The sequence below is a fragment of the Lepus europaeus genome, chromosome X (assembly GCF_033115175.1).
Source record: "Lepus europaeus isolate LE1 chromosome X, mLepTim1.pri, whole genome shotgun sequence".
Lineage (NCBI taxonomy): Eukaryota > Metazoa > Chordata > Mammalia > Lagomorpha > Leporidae > Lepus > Lepus europaeus.
Window position 1 is genome coordinate 57,110,229 of NC_084850.1, and position 17,569 is coordinate 57,127,797.

The 17,569-nt window shown below is 52.2% G+C and overlaps 1 protein-coding gene across 15 annotated transcripts in view; it reads right to left on the minus strand.

Annotated features, from left to right (window-relative positions):
- The window catches only part of LOC133753512 (uncharacterized), a 212,508-nt gene that overhangs the window by 161,307 nt on the left and 33,632 nt on the right, over nt 1-17,569 (minus strand). For all 15 annotated transcript variants that reach the window (XR_009865069.1, XR_009865068.1, XM_062184180.1 and 12 more), the window contains exons 6-8: nt 10,127-10,251; nt 4,444-4,520; nt 2,179-2,254 (exon numbers count right to left, since the gene is read on the minus strand). The gene's annotated coding sequence lies outside the window, so the exon portion shown is untranslated. The remainder of the gene's footprint in view (nt 1-2,178; nt 2,255-4,443; nt 4,521-10,126; nt 10,252-17,569) is intronic.

Consider the following 17,569-nt stretch of genomic DNA (forward strand, 5'->3'; position numbering starts at 1 on the left):
TTCCCTCCACAAGTCCCTGTGGACCTTCACCAGGAAGCTGCTAAGCCACAGGGAACCTTCCAGAAAACTCAGCCTAGAGAGCGAGACTCCCTCATTTAGTCCTAAGACAAGACGAGAGAGGAAAACACCCAGTTCCCACTCAGGGCTCCAGGGGAGAAGCTTCCACTAGTGCCACAGACATGGCCGACACTAGGCTCCCAAGCTCTGGTTTTTTTGAGGCACAGTCCACACAGATGCTGGAGCTCAGCTCCCTAGCCCTGCCTGTTTGTGGGGCCTCCAAAAACCACACAATGCAGGGTTCCAAGCTGACCCGCGTCTCCAAGGGTTCTACGTGCTTCCAGGGCTCCGTCCTAGGATCTGTCTGCACCATCATTTCCTTACCAAGCCAGTCCCGCGCAGGCGCACAGCCTCCAAGACTAGCAGGATCTGCAAACAACTTCCTCTTGATGGCAGTATTGTACTGCAAATGCCACCTGCCCTGCCCTAGCTGGTCCTCCCTCCGCCCTTTGCACAGCCAAAAAAGCCCAACGCACTATGCAGAGCATGCCCACTCTCCCTGGCTCTGTGAAGAGTAGGAAGAGCTACAGCAGGCTCCTCCCATTATGTAAGTGGTATCATTGCCGTAGGATCACCCCTGTCAACCCAGCTGCTTCTGCTAAGGACCACTGGTGTCAATATTCTTGCTCCATGCTCCTGCTGGGAATGGGGTCCTCATGGGAGTTATCAGGGAGGATGAACATAACTTCTGTGACGCAGAACAAAAGGAATGAAATCGGATTATCTTCTTATTCTTGTATCTTATACCTATTCTTACTCTCATATCTATTATTCTTCTCTGCCACAGCAGATTCTGAAACTGGATAAGTTCTGTGGTCTTTTAGGAGTTGGAGTTATGGCTGAAGGAGTCCTTTCGGAGTCCTAGTTCACCTAACCCCATCGCCCCTGCATCCCAGGGGATTGCCCAGAAAGCAAATGGTAGCCTGAGCCCACTTCAGTCTTGGTGAGCAGACTTCTGCTAGCCCCGCCCAAACATGGCCACCACCAGGATCCGGAGCACTGCCCAGCTCAGCCACAGCCGCCACACACCCTGAGCTTGGCATCCAGTCCTTGCCTGTGTCTGGGCCTCCACATCCCAAAACACAAGGGGGCCGAACTGGCCAGAGCCTCCAACTGCTCTGAGCCCTCCCAGGGCATGTCCCTGGGACCTGTCTGCACCCTCGTTTCCCTGCCAAGCCAGTACCACCTAAGCACTTAGCCCAAAGGGCTGTCAGGACCCGCAAAGGATTTCCTCTTGATGGCAGTATTGCACTGCAAATGCAACTTGCCCTGCCCCCGCGGGTCCTCCCTCCGCCCTTCCTGCAGTAAAACACGCCCAGTGCTGACAATGGAGCAACAGAATGGCTGGTGACCAGCATTGCAGAGGCAGCTGGCTCTGCGCTGAGCAGGTACAACTAACAAATAGCACAGAGTACTGCACTGTCCTCATCCCAGAGCAGCATTCTAGATGGCCTTCCTGGGCTACTCTAGGCACTAGGAGTACTTGCCTAACCTTCTGGGTAACCCTTGCTGTGGAGGATGCCTGTATCTACATGAGCTGCCTTTTAGAATTGGAATTCCTTGTAACCTTCCATAGTCTAACCCAGGGACTCACAGGCTCAGAACCCAATTGATTCAACATTAGTCCGAGAGGGATCTTTTAACCGGGTTTTGCACAGTCAGCTTGCTCAGGAGGTGCAGGACGGTTAGATATTCTGAGTCACTACAGGCCACTTTGAAATGCTGTCTCAGGATCCCAGAGGTGCTGGGAAGGAGCAGAGAGTGAGGAGTCCCAGCCATCCCAGGACCCCAGGCCTCAGGCCCTGCCTCCTCTCACAGCATTCTCCCAAGGTCTGCAGACAACGAGGGTCCCACACTCAGGCAAGGAAGGAGCAAGGAACACATCACAGACATGACCTGGGGTCATAAATCCCAAGTAGCCTGAGGGTCTTGGGATATTGATCTGCGACCAAGACCCATCAGGAGATCACAGAAATAACAGTCATGTGTAGGAAGGGGGCCCACATTCAACCACAGGAAGTCAGAGGCCTGAGCACCCTGCATTTCCGTTGAGTATGAAAGAGAGAGCCCTGCTCTTGCGGGGAGTACCTCACTTCTCCCCGATGCCAGGAACCCACCTACCTCAGCACTGTCTCCTTCCTGAGGGCTGCTGACACCACAGGGCCTCTGCGGCGGTCACAGCATGAATAGATTCTTCCTGAAAAGCAGAAGAGACAACACTCATCACTCACCCACAACCCAGCACCCACAATACCTGGGACTGGCTGTGCTTCCCTGTCTCTCTGTCCCTCGGCTTGCAATAAAAAAGCAGATGTTCCTCACTCCATGAGGCCTGGGAATGGGATGGTAGAAGGTGGCTGGGGACAGTGCTCCCAGCCACTCCAGGGAGGGCCTCACTCTCCACCATCAAGTCAGGGGTCACCCGGGAATTCTGAAGAATGTGCAGCTTGAACATAAACATACTCAGCTTTTGGAAGCTGTGGAAGGCTAAGTGGGGGGCTGGTAAAAGAGATTTCTCTCTTGTCAAGATGCCCTGTGAAGGCATAGGACAGACGACTTCTCTTGACATGTCCTTTCAGCGCAACTCATGAGTACCCATTCCCTTGTCATCTATCCCTGCAGTGTGTCCCTCCTTGTCTATGTTCTCAGTGACTACATGAACACGTATCAGAACATCACAGCATGGGGCAGGCAGCATAGCAGGTAAAGTCGTTGCCTGCAACGCCAGAATCTCATATTGGCACCTGATCAAGCTCAGGCTGCTCCAATTCTGATCCAGCTTCTTGTTAATGTGCCTGGGAAAACAGCTAGAATAATCTGCTAAATACTTTCAACTCACTGTACCAGGCCCCTGTCCATTACTGCTGCCCCCACAATGTCCAATACCCTCTTAAGGTTGCTACAGATCCTTATCCTAGGTGAGATGCTGGCCCTGCCCCTTTGGGTCTTCTCTCTACCCTTTATGCAAGAAGTAACACCCAGTGCTGTCTAACGGAGAACAAGAAGGGCTGCTGCCCCGTATGGCTGCTCTGGCTAGCTCTGCAGGTGGCAGGAACAGGTACCACACAGCACTAGGTGTGCAAAGTCTCCACACCTGTGCACCCTGGCCTCTGCACCCTTCTCATGGGCTGGATGAGGCTCTGCTTGATAAAGCTGCCCACTGCTACACCCACAAATGCATTACACCTTCCCAATGTGCACCACTGGCCCTAGAAGGCAGGTCTGCCCTTAGGGAATCCAGACAAGGTGCCCAAAGGCTGAGACCCAGACCACCTGGGACAGGTCAAATTGGACGTTTTAGCTGCACTCTGCAAGGCCACCTTGACCATGAGGTCTGTGGCAGCCACACATTCTAACAGTGTTATTGACAGACAGCATGGCAGGAAATCTCAGGCAGGCAGGTAAGGATGGGGAAGGTGCCAAGATGAGGAGTAATAGATATCGTAGGACCACAGGCCTCAGTGCCTCTCTATTCTCACAAGACTCCCCCCTGCTCTGCAGACACGAGGGTCCCACACTGAGGCCAGTCAGGAGGGAAGCCAGGGCCACACCAAAGACACCCACACTATTTGTACCTGACCCAGGGTCAGCTGTCTAGGACTCCCAGAGGTTTTCCATGGAAAATACATACTTGCTGGCACGTTAATTACAAACTATCTGTATCCAAGGTGGATCCCTCAGGCACATAAAAGGAATGGGAATAGTATTCATAAGCACACGTGATAGAGTAATTTCAGAGGTGAAAAATTTTGCACATGTAATTGGAGTCAATCGGTGAAGAGGTAGGGCTGAATGGGGTGGGGGGGTGCACAGCCACATGCTCTGGAAGGTAAAGGAAACTAATGGTCCTGAACTAGGTGACCTACATGTTAGGAAACTGGCGCAGTTTTAGCCAGATGGCCACAGGGCCCAACCTCTGTGGTCAAGCTCCATCCCCATCCTAATGGGATTCACTGCTCCTGCTTCCTTGCCCGCCCTCGGGCAAAGTTTTAAAAGGGCCTATTCCTGAACACGTGCTCTCTTGGCTCTTCTCTCCTGAGCTCTCTTGGCTTCTCTCTGCTCTCTTGGCTCCTCTCCTGGCTAGCTCCTCTCCTCTCTGTTTCTCTCTTATACTCTCTTTCTCTTTTTCCCTTCACCACCCCCTTCACTCCGCTCTATTGGGTGTTCCCCAATAAACCCTTTCCCTTACTCTGGTGTTCGGTGTGTTTTGCGATGGCTAACATTAATATATAACACTACATGTGTGGAGTCATTCTGGACTCCTCGACAAATGGAGCTACAACCTGGGACACTCCATGCAGCTGAGCCAAGGCATCATCCTCCCCTTCCTCCCACCAGATGTGGATGCTGTCGATTCATGCTGCTCCCAAAAGTTCGGCTTCTTACCCAGGCCAACTCCAGCTTCCTTGAGCTGGATGAGATGCTGGCTTGGGAAGTATCCCCTGGCCCCTCTCTAGGATAGGCTGCAAAGGAACCAAAAAGAGGAAATGAATAAGAGGAAACCCTGGAACTCATCCTACATGAAATTAGGACCCAAGATTCCCAGAAGACAAAACCTTACCAGGGCTTTACAAAGTCTCCCAGTGTGCTCAGAAACCTGGCAAATGGATAATCTGATTTCAGGGCATAAATTGTACAAAGATGCATGGCAATCAGATCATGATATGGTGTGCGAAGCAACCAACTGTGATGCTAGCATCCCACATGGGTGCCAGGTCACAACCTATTCATTTCCAATCTAGCTCCTGGCTAATGCACCTGGGAAACAGCAGCAGCTGGCCAGAGCATTTGGGCCTCTGCATCCATGTGGGAGACCCAGATAAAGCTTCTGACTACGAGCTTTGGATTGGCTGAGTCCTGGGCAATGTGGCAATCTGGGAAGCATACCATCAGATGGAAATTCTCTCTCACCTCCATAGCTCTCACTCTGAAATAAACCTTTGTTATAAAATAAAAAGATGATGTAAGGCCGGTGCCGGGGCTTAATAGGTTAATCCTATGCCTGCGGCGTCGGCACCCGGGTTCTAGTCCCTGTCAGGGCGCCTGATTCTGTCCCGGTTGCTCCTCTTCCAGTCCAGCTCTCTGCTGTGGCCCGGGAGGGCAGTGGAGGATGGCCCAAGTCCTTGGGCCCTGCACCCGCATGGGAGACCAGGAGAAGCACCTGGCTCCTGGCTTCAGATCAGCGTGGTGCGCCGGCCACAGCGCGCAGCCGCAGCAGCCATTGGGTGGTGAACCAACTGAAAAGGAAAACCTTTCTCTCTGTCTCTCTCTCACTGTCCACTCTGCCTGTCAAAATAATATAAATAAATAAAAAATAAAAAGATGATATAAGAAAGGAAATGCAGATACATCAAGTGTATTTGTTGTTTTGTACCCAGGAACATTCCCCAGGGAGAGCAAAGGAGCTTAAAGCAAATCAGGACTCCAATGAAAACATTGCCTCTAAGGCCTAATGGATTTGGGGCCACTCTTTTGTGTTTCCATCCACAAAGGGTGGATTGAGAGGTGGGGAAGGACTGAGCAGGAGACATTTCTGGAGCAACAGGGTAACCAAATGGAGGCACTTGAACTGTGGCTTCCACTCCATCTGTGTAGACTCCCAGTGGAACGTTTCTGACGGGGGACAGGTGGGTTTGAGGCTATCCGGTTCCTCCGGCTGGTGCTGACACAGCCCACCGAGTGTTGCTTCACTAGCAGTGAAACAAAAGGATCCAGGGCAGCACAGGGAAGGGGCCTGGGTGTCCAGGCCTGCCAGGGTGAGGAGGCAGGGAGGGCAGTTCTCCGGGCTGCCGTGTTCTACAACCTAGGGCTGAAGCTTCTGAGGGGCACTTGGCCTCCTGGGAAAGCAGAGGCAGAATCCTGACTAAGGGCAATAGAGCAAAACCCATAACCATGCCCCATCCGTTTCTCTCCAATCTCTGTGTACTTTACTCACAAGCCCCTCAGAGTCCAGGGACTCAGGGGGAGATCCATCCCTGTTCACCTCCTATACTGGCTCCTCCCACACCAGCAAGGGTCTCATCAGCTCACAACCCCCACCATCCAGGGCCTCTATAACACGGCTGCTTCTGCTCACTGCTGCTGTAGTCAGGACTCTGGATCCACGCTCCTGCTGGGACTGGGGCCGACCCGGAAGTCCACAGGGAGGCCGAGTGTAAGGAACCCAGGAAGGAAAATGGAGCAGCACTGCCTCCACCAGAGGCCGCCTACCAAATAAGAGCTCTGTGGTTTTTTGACCCCGTGGCTTGTAGGGGAAAGGACAGGAGGCAAACTGTGCCCTGGCCCCTGCCAGGGACCCATTCAGGTCTCAGCTGAGCCGACTTCTGCAAGCCCCGCCCATACATGGCTGCCACCAGGCTCCCAAGCTCTGGCCAGCTGTGCAACAGCTGCCACACACCCTGGAGCTCAGCCCCCTGGCCCTGTCTGCGTTCAGGGCCTACATAGCCCACAGGACTTGGGGTGCCAGCTGACCTGGGCCTCTAAGGGCTCTGAGCTCTCCCAGGGCACAGCCCCAGGACTCGCCAGCACCCTCATTTCCCGGCCAAGGCAGTTCCGCGCAGGCGCACAGCTGCCAGCGCTAGCAGGATCTGCAAACATCTTCCTCTTGATGGCGGTATTGCACCATGGTTGCCACCTGCCCTGCCCCAACATGTTCTCCCTCCGCCCTTCCTGCAGCAAAAAACTCTACTGGAGAGCCAGTAGTGGCATAGCGGGTAAAGTAGTGCTGGCGGGCGTCCCATATGGCCACCAGTTCGAGTCCCAGGTGCTCCACTTCAGATCCAGCTCTCTGCTATAGCTTTGGAAAGCAGTGGAAGATGGCCTGTACCCTGTACCCATATGGGACACCCGGAGAAAGCTCCTGGCTCCTGGTTTCAGATCATTTCAGCTCAGCTCCGGCCATTGCACCCATCTGGGGAGTGAGCTAGTGCATGGAAGACCTCTCTGTCTCTGCCTTTCTATAACTCTGCCTTTCAATATAATAAATACATCTTTAAGAAAAAAAAAAAAAACAAACAACTCTATTGGGTAGAAATTATGGCCGCTGCCCAGCATGGCCACTCTGCCTTACTGTGGAGAGCAGGATGAGTTACCACACAGCACTGGGTGCTGCACCATCACAGTGTCCACACAGCCTGGCCTCAATACACTCCTCCAGGGCTGCAATCAGGACCACACTGAGAAAGGGAATCCCCTCAAGGCACTTGCAGCCCTGGTAGGGCATCTGTGCCTAAGCAGCCGCACCATCAACAACACACCTGGCTTTAACCCTTGGGGATTCAGGCAAGGGCCTCACAGGCTCAGGCGTAAGCCCACCCAAAACAGTCTGACTCAGATCTTGTCACTGGGTACCGTACAGCCAACTTGCCCAGAAAGTGCAGGGTGGCCAGATATGCTGCCTGAGTTACAGGCCACTTTGACATACTGTCTCAGGTAGGCACCCAGAGGTACTGGTACTATAGTACAGAGGTACTATAATGGGCAGGCATCCAGAGGTACTGTGAAGGAACAGAACGCGAGGACGTACAGCCATTCCAGGACAACAGGCCTCAGTATTTGGCTACTCTCACAGGATTTCTCCCAAGGTCTGCAGTCTATGAGTGTCCCACACTCAGGCCAGGAGAGACCAAGGAACACACTGAAGGCCACACCAAAGGCAGACATGACCTGGGGTGACAAGGAAATTACTTCAGCCAGTGGGCTAGGTGTTGGGTCTCAGATCAATGAATCCGGATTCAAGTCACACTGGAGGATCCAAGCCATGCCAAGTCACAGGGGAGACAGCGGGGGCCATATTATAAGGGGCTAAGTGTAGGAATTCTGATGATTCCAGAGTAGAATATGACAAGGAAGATGGAAAAAAAAAATTCACTCCAAGACAGTGGGGCGTGAGCACCCGGTTCCTCTATCACGATGGGCCCTGGGCCCACACGTGGGCCTGTCAGGAGGGGAGGGATGTACTGCAGCACAGACATCCACTTGTCCTCAATAACACCACCTCACCCAGGGTCAATGGGCTGCATAGTTCCCACTAGAGGGCTGGCAGGGGAACACGCACACATCTGATATCCTGGTAATAGGGAGGAATCTATCTATAGCACCCACTCCAAAGATGATTTAGGAGAAAATAAAAGGAACGAAGCAAAGCATACACAGTAACACAGAGATAGTAAGTACGCGATAAAGTCCATGTCTATGCAAATCTGAATGTAAGAGACAGCACCTGCCCAGGTACCCCAACAAAGTCAACCTTAATTCCTGGGTGTCTGTATTGATTGCCAACCAATAACTTTTTTGAGCCACAAAAGGCAGAAGGAGAGATGGGTAAGAAAGGATGGTTCCATTTCTGGAGCAGCAGGGCCATCCAGCAGAATGGCCTACAGTCTGTCCATTACATCCCATGTGGAAGGCTAGAGAAATGGGAAAATGGGGGATCTGGGCCCCTGAGCAGACATCACAAGTTAATCTGAAAAGTGACAAGAGCTGGACTCCTCCACAGAGGAGTGGCCCCACCTGTCAGGCTGGATAGATGGTGGAGGTCAGTCCTTTATTGTTGCCATGTTTTGCAACCTGACACTGAAGCTTCTCCAGGGCAATCTGTCTTGACACAAGTGGATGGAGAAGTTTCTGATTATTCCCTAGTAGCTGGTATGCTTCCCCTTCATGAAATTCATGATTTAAACATAGCGTCTGGTCCTTCTTGGTACATCCCTGGTAGGAGGTTTGTTTACAAGGGTGGGTTGGACTCACTCAGCGGGTCATATAAGTGGCCTGGTCTACCCCAGCAAGGACCTTTTCAGCGAGTAGAAAACGGATGGTGACAGAGTCCCATATCCATTGGACCTGGGTATCCAGGACAGCTAGGATGAGGGGGCAGGGAAAGGCAGTCCCCCAGTGGCAATTGAAAACTAAGGGCTCCTGCTGTGCACATGGCTTCCTGATACGGCAGGTGGAGAACTCCCGATTTTGGGGAACAGAGCAGAACCAGTAAGAGTTACGGGTCCATTTCTGTTCAATTTCTATGTACTTCACGTCCACTCTCTTCAGAGAGTTCCAGTACTAGAGGCAAGATCCCTCCCTGCTCACTGCCTTTGCAGGCTCTTCCCATGCTGCAGTGGATCCCATTCCCCTAGTCCAGCCCTTGGACACCCCTCTGCTTCTCCTAAGGAAATTTGACATCAGGATGCAGGTTTTATGCTCTTGCTGGGACTGGGGACCTTATGGGAGTTCACAGGGAGGCCGAGTGTAACTGCAGTGCCCCAAACACACAGGAAGGAAAACGGATTAGCTTCCTTCTCTGCCACAGATTTTGAAACTGGATGAGCTCCGCAGTCTTTTAGGATACAGATTCAAGACTTAACCAACCCTCTCCCTTACAGAGCTCAGGTAACACTATGCCTCACAGTTCCTAGAGGATGTAGCAAGAGGCAAATGGTAACCTGGCTGCTGCCCAGGACTTACTCAGGTCTTGGCTGAGCAGATTTCTGCCAGCTCCACCCAGACATGGCCGACATGAGGTCCCCTCTGCCCTGCTGGGCCAAAGCCTCCAGCGTACCTGGAGCTGGGCTCCCTGGCCCTGTGTCTGGGGCCTCCACAGCCCACTTGACCCAGGGGCCGAGCTGGCCTGGGCATCTAAGGGCTCTGAGAGATCCCAAGGAGCAGACCCCGGATGCGCCTGCACCTTCATTTCCCCACCAAGCCAGTCCAGCGCAGGCGCACAGCTGCCAGGGGAGACGGATCCACAAACTGCTTCCTCTTGATGGCAGTGTTGCACTGAAAACACCACCAGCTCTGCCCCCAAGGGTCCTCCCTCCACCCTTTGTGCAGAAAAAAAAAACCAGCATGGCCACTGCCCAGCTTTGGCCACCCAGTCTTGCTCTGAGGGAAGCAGGAACAGCTACCACAGGGCTACCTTCCAGATGGTCTTCCTGGGCTATTCTCTAACCTTCAGGGCAGGCCCAGCTGTGGAGGACAACTATGCCTATCTAAGCTGCCCCCTTACAACTGGAATGAGTTTCAGTCCTGCCATAATCAACCTTAATGGACACACAAATCAGAGATAATTACTCACCTGCCTCTTACTTGGACTCCCACCTCGTTGAGAAGCCTCTTCTACCAGGCAGAATGAACAATTGCCCCATGTGGCTGCTGACACCGCAGGGCCTCTGCTGCAGTCACAGCATGAATAGATTCTTCCTGAAAAGCAGAAGAGGCAACACTCATCACTCACCCACAACCCAGCACACACAATACCTGGAATGGCTGTGCTTCCCTGTCTCTGTCCCTCTGCTTGCAATAAAAAAGCAGATGTTCCTCACTCCATGAGGCCTGGGAATGGGATGGTAGAGGGTGGCTGGGGACAGTGCTCCCAGCCACTCCAGGGAGGGCCTCACTCTCCACCATCAAGTCAGGGGTCACCCGGGAATTCTGAAGAATGTGCAGCTTGAACATAAACATACTCAGCTTCTGGAAAATAAACTAACAGATGACTTCCCCTGCCACATCCTTTCAGTGGAACCTGTGAGTATTCACCCCCTTGCCATGAGGCCATGCAGAGTGTCCCTTCCTATCCTTGCTCTCAGGTGACTCCACTGAAATACCTGTCAGAAAATCACCACAGGGGGCCCACACTATGGCATAGGGGGTAAAACCACTGCTTGGCGTGCCAGGATCCCATATAGGCACAGGTTTGAGTCCTAGCTGCTCTGCTTCTGATCCAGCTCTCTGCTATGGCCTGAGAAAGCAGTAGTAGATGGCCCAAGTCTTTGGGCCCCTGCACCCATGGGGGAGACCCAGAAACCACCCTAGGCTCTTGGATTCAGTGGGAGACCCAGAAGAAGCCCTAGCCTCTTGGATTCGGATCAGTTGGGCTCTGGCCATTGCAGCCATTAGGGGAGGGAATCAGCAGATGGAAGTCACACACACACACACACCCCCCACTTTCCCCTACTCCCGCCCGTAACTTTCAAATAAATAATAAATAAAAAATCACAGCACACCTTGTGGTATAGCAGGGAAAGCCTCCACAGGCAATGCAGACATATCATACAGGCACCTGTTAAAGTCACAGCTGTTAGCACATCAGATCCGGCTCCCTGCTAACGTGCCTGGGAAAGCAGTGGCATGTGACCCATGTCCACTCCTGCAACCCCCATGGGAGAACGGAAGAAGCTCCTGGATCCTTGGCTTAGGACCAGCCAGCTGTGACCACTGCAGCCATTTGGGAAGTGAACCAATGGATGGAAGAATTCTCCCTCTTTAACACTTCCTTACAAATAAATAAATCAATAAATCTTTTTTTAAAAAATAAATCAATGTTGTGTCATGTAATGGGTAAGCAGCTTCTCTGCCTCGTACTCTGATACCAGGAAGCCAGGATCTCCACTCCAGTTGAACGCAGACCGCCCCATGTGCTCACAGGGATAAGAGCAGTCCTGGGACGATGTGGCGATGTCTCAGTCCCCAGTTGCTTGCCTCTGACACAGACTCTAATACAGTGTACCCATCACACACTCATGCTGCTTCTAGGTTTGCTTTCTTTAGCACTCATCACTGGAATCACAGACACCAGGAGAATTACACTTGATTGTCACTGGATGGAAGGACCAAAGGAGGTGTGGCAGGCAAAAGGACAAGGTGGGAGGGATCAGTGTGCAATGTTAACGGCACAGTATTTCCAAGATGGATATGGGAGAAATTAATAGGAAAATGAGCATCTATACATATAGGCATAAGTGAACAAATATGTGAGAAAGCATGTGTGCACACAGGTATGAAGGAAAGAATGAATCACCCGATCACTGAATGGAGTGAAGGAATTGATCACTAGAGAGAGAAACCACTTTCACATACAGGTTATTAAAAGGGGCTGTCGACCTGCCTCAGGGAGATCAGCTGCCGGTGTGCAGCCCTCGGCTCTCTACCTGACCCACGCATCCACTACCATGAGGCCCTCGAGTCTGCCAGGCTCTCATCTGTCCACCTGTGAAATGTTCTCTTGCCTTCACCCCAAACCACGCCTTTGTTATTTTGATTGACAGGGACCCAGTTTAGTAACAGGATCTGGGAGGCAGGTTGAACTGATGCGATGACCTTGGAGGGGAGAAGAAAGGAAAATGCACCAGCTCCTTTGAGTGCTCATGCTACCCAATTTCCATCTGCAAGCCCCGAGTACATTTTCACAAGGAGAGCCTAAAACCCAGGGAAGATAGAGCCGGCGCTGTGGCTCAGTGAGTTAAAGCCTCAGCCCTGCAGTGCTAGAATCCCACATGGATGCCAGTTCAAGGCCCGACTGCTCCAACTTCCAATCCAGTTACCTGGTAATGCGCTTGGGAAAGCAGCAGATGTAACAAGTGCTTGGGTCCCTGCACCTATGCTCAGCTCCAGTCACTGCAAACATTTGGGGAGGGAACCAGCAGATGGAAGACCTCTCCCTCCCTTTCTCTTCTGTCTCTACCTCTCTTTAAAAAATTAAAATAAATCTTAAAAAAATAAATAACCCAGGGAAGATTCCACAAAATTCAGGCTACAGGTGAGTCTGCTCATTTTACTCCTAACACAAGAGGGAGGAAAATGCCCACAGACCCTGTTCAGGGCTGCAGGACAGAGGCACGGCGTAGCCCCGCCCAGACACGGCAAACACCAGGCTACTGAGCTCGGCTTTGGCAACCTGAATCTGACAGGCACCCTGGAGCATGGACCCCAGCCCCTGCCTGTATTCCAGGTCTCCACAGCTCCTATGGTACGTGGACCAACTTTTCACTGGGCCTCCAATAACTCTAGCCCTCCCAGGATGCAGGCCCTGGAACAGCCTGCTCCCTCACTTCCCTGCCAAGCCAGTCCCACACAGGCACACAGCTGAAGAGCTGGTGGGGTTCAAAAATGACTTCCTTTTGATGGCAGTATTGCGTCCTCCCTCCACTATTCTTGTGAGAAAAAGCATCCAGTGCTGTCCAATGAATAATGAGGATGGCTGATTCCTGAACACCTTCACAAAGGAGCGCCTAAAACCAAGGGAAGATTCCACAAAACTCAGCTTAGAGAGGGAGGCTGCCCATTTTACTCCTGAGACAAGAAGAGGGAAGAAGATGGCCATAGCTCCTCCTCAGGGCTCCAGGGCAGAGGCACCCCTTGGTCCCACCCAGACATGGCCGCCACCAGGCTACTGAGGTGGGCCCTGTCACTTCCTGCTGCTCCCACAATGCCCTGCTTCCTACCCGGGTCTGCGCCTGTGCTTTTACCTAGAAGAGATGCTGGCTCAGAAAGTCAACCTGTAGTCTCTCTGGGATGTGCTGCAAAGGGACAAGAGAGAGGAAATAAGAGGAAATCCTGGAACTCATCCCGCATGAAATTGGAAGCAAGTTCCCAGTGGATGGCCTGATGGTAGGGCAAAAAAGGCACAAAAAGTTGACATATGAAGAAGACATATGTATACTCATCTTGGTCTTTTGTACACATAAACATCGCCTGGAAAGCATGGGAAAGGGGAAATCGCTTCCCTCAGGACCAAGCCCCACTGCAGCAAACACTGCTTGCAAGGCCAAGTGCATCTGGGGCCAGTCTGCTGTATTTTCATGCACAAAAGGTGGAGGCAGAGGAGGAGAAGGACAGGGCAGGCAGCATACGTATCTGGAACAACAAAGCCATCAAGCAGTGGCATCTGAAGTGTGGCCTGCAGTCCCTCTGAGTAGCCCCTAGCTGAACGTTTGATAGGTGACTGTTGTCTTGCAGGCACTTAGGGGTTCCTGAGGCAGGCCACAGGCACTCTGGACTGTCTCCTCTGCTGGACTGAAACAGACTCGCGAACTGATTACACCTGGGTCTCCAGGACAGCCAAGAGGTGGTGGTGGAGGGCACTCCTCAGTGGCCACCATGTACTGCAATTTAGAATTGAAGCTTCTGGTGGGTATTTAGTCTCATAAGACGGATGCAGTAGCCCTGATTCTATCAGAATAACCCAAAACAATTAAGAGTTACAGGTCCATTTCTGAGCAATTTGTGTGTACTTTATGCCTATTTCCCTCAAAGTCCTTGTACTCAGAAGGGTGATATAACCCTGTTCACTGCCTCCATAGGCTCCGCCCACACTGCAATGGATCCCATTCCCCTACTAGGCCCTAGTAAACCCGGCTGCTATACTAAGGCCCGTTGCCATCAGGACTCTGGTTCTATGCTCCTACTGGGACTGGGGACCTCGGGGGAGTTCCCAGAAAGGCTGAGTATCTTCTGTAACCGAGGAAGAGAGGAACAAAACTGGATGAGCTCCATCCTCTGCCACAGCAGATTTTAAAAACTGGAACTCTGTGGTCTTTTACGAGGTAGTGAAAGGTAGGAAGAATTCTTTCTGAGTCCTTGTTCACAAAACTAGAGGCTCAGTGCATCCCCAAAAATTGCACAGAATGCAAATGGAAGCCTTGGGACACTGAAGCGCTGGCTGAGCAGGCTGCCACTAGCCCCGCCCAGAAATGGCTGCCACCAAGCTAGTGAGCTCTGTCTGCTGGGCCAAAGCCTCCAGGGAACCTAGAACTCAGCACCCTGTCCCTACGTGCGATTGGGTCCTTCAAAGCCCACTTGACAAATGGGCAGAGCTGGCCCCAATCTCCAAGAGCTTGGAGCTGCACCCTGGGGACCACCTTCACTCACTTACTTGCCAAGCCCAAGTACACAGAAGCTCAGCTGGGAGGGCTGGCGGGATCCGAAAACAACTTCCACTTGATGGCAGTATTGCACCACAAATGCCACCTGCCCGGTCTCCATTGTTCTTCCCTCCACCCTTCGGGAAGGAAAAAACATCCAGCGCTGTGTAGCGCAAATCCAACATGGCTGCTGCCCAGCATGGCTGCTAGGCCTGGCTCTGAGGGGAGCAGGGACATTACCACAGGGCACTGGGTGCCACAACCTCCTCATGCCACAGCAGCCTTCTAGATGGCCTTCCTGGGCTAAGCTAGGCACCAGGAATACTTACCTATTCATTAAGGAACCAACCCCCTGCTATGGAGGATGCCTATGCCTATAGGAGCCACCTCTTAGAACTGGAATTCCTTGCATTCTTCCATGATCCAACCCAGAGACTCACAGGCTCAAAACCCAACTGATTCAACATTAATCTCACTGGGACTTTTCACTGGGTTCTGCATGGTCCGCTTGCTCACGAGGTACAGGATGGTTAGACATTCTGAGTCACTACAGGCCACTTTAACATGATGTCTCAGGAACCCAGAGGGACTGGGAAGGAATATGGAGTGAGGAGGTTCAGCCATCCCAGGACCACAGGCCTCAGGACCTGCCTCCTCATACAGCATTCTCCCAAGTTCTACAGACAATGAGGCAGGAACAAGGAACACACCAAAGACAGACATGACCTGGGATGACAAGGTAGTTCAGCCAGCAGGCCAGCTGTCACAGTCCTGTGATGCCAGCTTGCCCAAGTGGTCCAGGCCTGGCAGATATTTGGACTGAGTGAATTACAAGACAGGTTGCCATGAAGTCGCAGGCAGCCAGACATAAAGGACTAGAACCCTGAGGCAAAGGGAGGGACAGGAAACCTTGAAACTATAGCCATCCGTGTACCACAGGCCTCAGTACCTGTCTGCACTCACATGTCTCACCCCTGGATCTGCCGACAATCAGCGCCCAGGCTAACGCCACTCAAAAGAGCAGGCAGTGCCACACCTGGCTGAGGGTCAAGGGCTTGAGAACGCCCACATGCTCGCTGAGGGGCACGCAAACGACTGCTAGCATGTTAATTAGAGGGCATCTCAGCAAAGGAAATAGAACACATATACACACATGACTGACTAAGCTGGGAGGTGAGAAAGTATCTGACAGGCAGGTGACAATGAATCTGTGAATGAGCGGGGCCAAAGGGGGAACACAGGCATATTTGCATGTGGAGCTACCTGGAAGTTTAATAAAGGTCACCTCAATATGTGAAGCCACTATGTACTCCTCCAGACCCTGAAGCCACACCTGGGTCTCTCCATACAGAGTGATGAACCTGGGCCGAGGAAAGTGAGCCAGGGCATCGTCCTCCCTGTCACTTCCTGCTACCTCCAGAATGCCCTGCTTCCTACACAGGCCTGCTCCTATGCCATAGACCAAAGAGATGCTGACTTGGGAAGACACCCAGTCCTCTTTCAGAGATGGTTTGCAAAGGGATAAAAGTGGAAAGGTGGAAATAAGAAGAGAGGAAACCCTGGAACTCATACTCCAGAAGTTAGAACCAAGGACCCCCAGGAAAGCACAGCTCTACCTCAGAAGACGCCACCTTAGCAGGTCTTTATAAATTCCCCCAGTGTGCCCAGACACCTGGAGAGAGCACGACATGACTTTAGGGCCTGAATGCACATGAAAGAAGACATATGAAGGGAAGTACAGACATATCCTGGTCTTCTGTTGTTTTGTACACATACACATTGCAAAGAGAGAAAGGAAAAGGGCAACCACTTCCCTCAGGACCTGAATTCACCAGATCAGGGATTAGGGGTCATGCTTTTGCACTTTCATGGACAGACGGTGGAGGCAGAGTTGGGGAGAGTCAGGGCAGGCAGCATTTCTGGAGCAACACTGTGATCAGACCATCATGATTTGCACACGGCATCTAGCACTTCTTTGTACATCCTTGGTAGGTGGTTTGTTTTGCAAGGGTGGATTGAACTCACTCAGTGTGTCCCGTAAGTGGACTGGTCTACCCCAGCAGGGGCCTCCTCAGTGGGTATCACACGGATGGCAGCAGAGTCACAAATCCATAGTTGCACATCCAAGTTTGGCTATCTAAGACAGCCAGGATGAGGAGGCAAGGCAGGGCAGTGCCCAGCAGCCGCCTCATTCTGCAATTGAGAACTAAGGTTTCTTCTGGACACCTGGCCCCCTGATACAGCAGCTGGAGAACTCCTCATTTGAGGGAACAGAGCAGAGCCAGTAAGATTTTCAGATCCATTCCTGTTCGGTTTCTGTGTATTTCATGCCACTCCCCTCAAAGAGATTCTGAGTAGGCAGAGGTGCCATCCCTTCCTGTTCACTCTGGCTGCAGGTTCCTCCCACACTGCAGGGATCCCATTCCCCTAGTAGGGCCCCTGTAACCCCAGCTGCTTCTGTAAGGACCCCTGGTGTCAGGACTCCAGCTCTATGCTCCTGTTGGGACTGGGAACCTCACAGGAATTCACAGGGAGGCTGAATGTACCTTCTTTAACACAGAAACCAAGGGGGAAAAAAGAAACAGATGAGCCGAGCCGCCTCCTCTCCCATAAGCAGATTTGAAATTGGAAGAGTTCAATGGTCTTTTAGGATACAGATTCAAGAACGAAGCAATCCTTTTTGGTCAGAGCTCACCTAACACAATGGCCCTGGGCCTCCTAAGGGACAGGGGATAAACAAATGGCGTCCTGGCCACTCAGGTCTTGGCAGAGCAGACTTCCACTAGCTCCGTCCAGACATGGCTGCCACCTGGCTCCCGAGCTCTGCCTGGCTGGGACATAGCTGCCTCGCACCTTGAAGCTCAGCCCCAAGCTCTGCA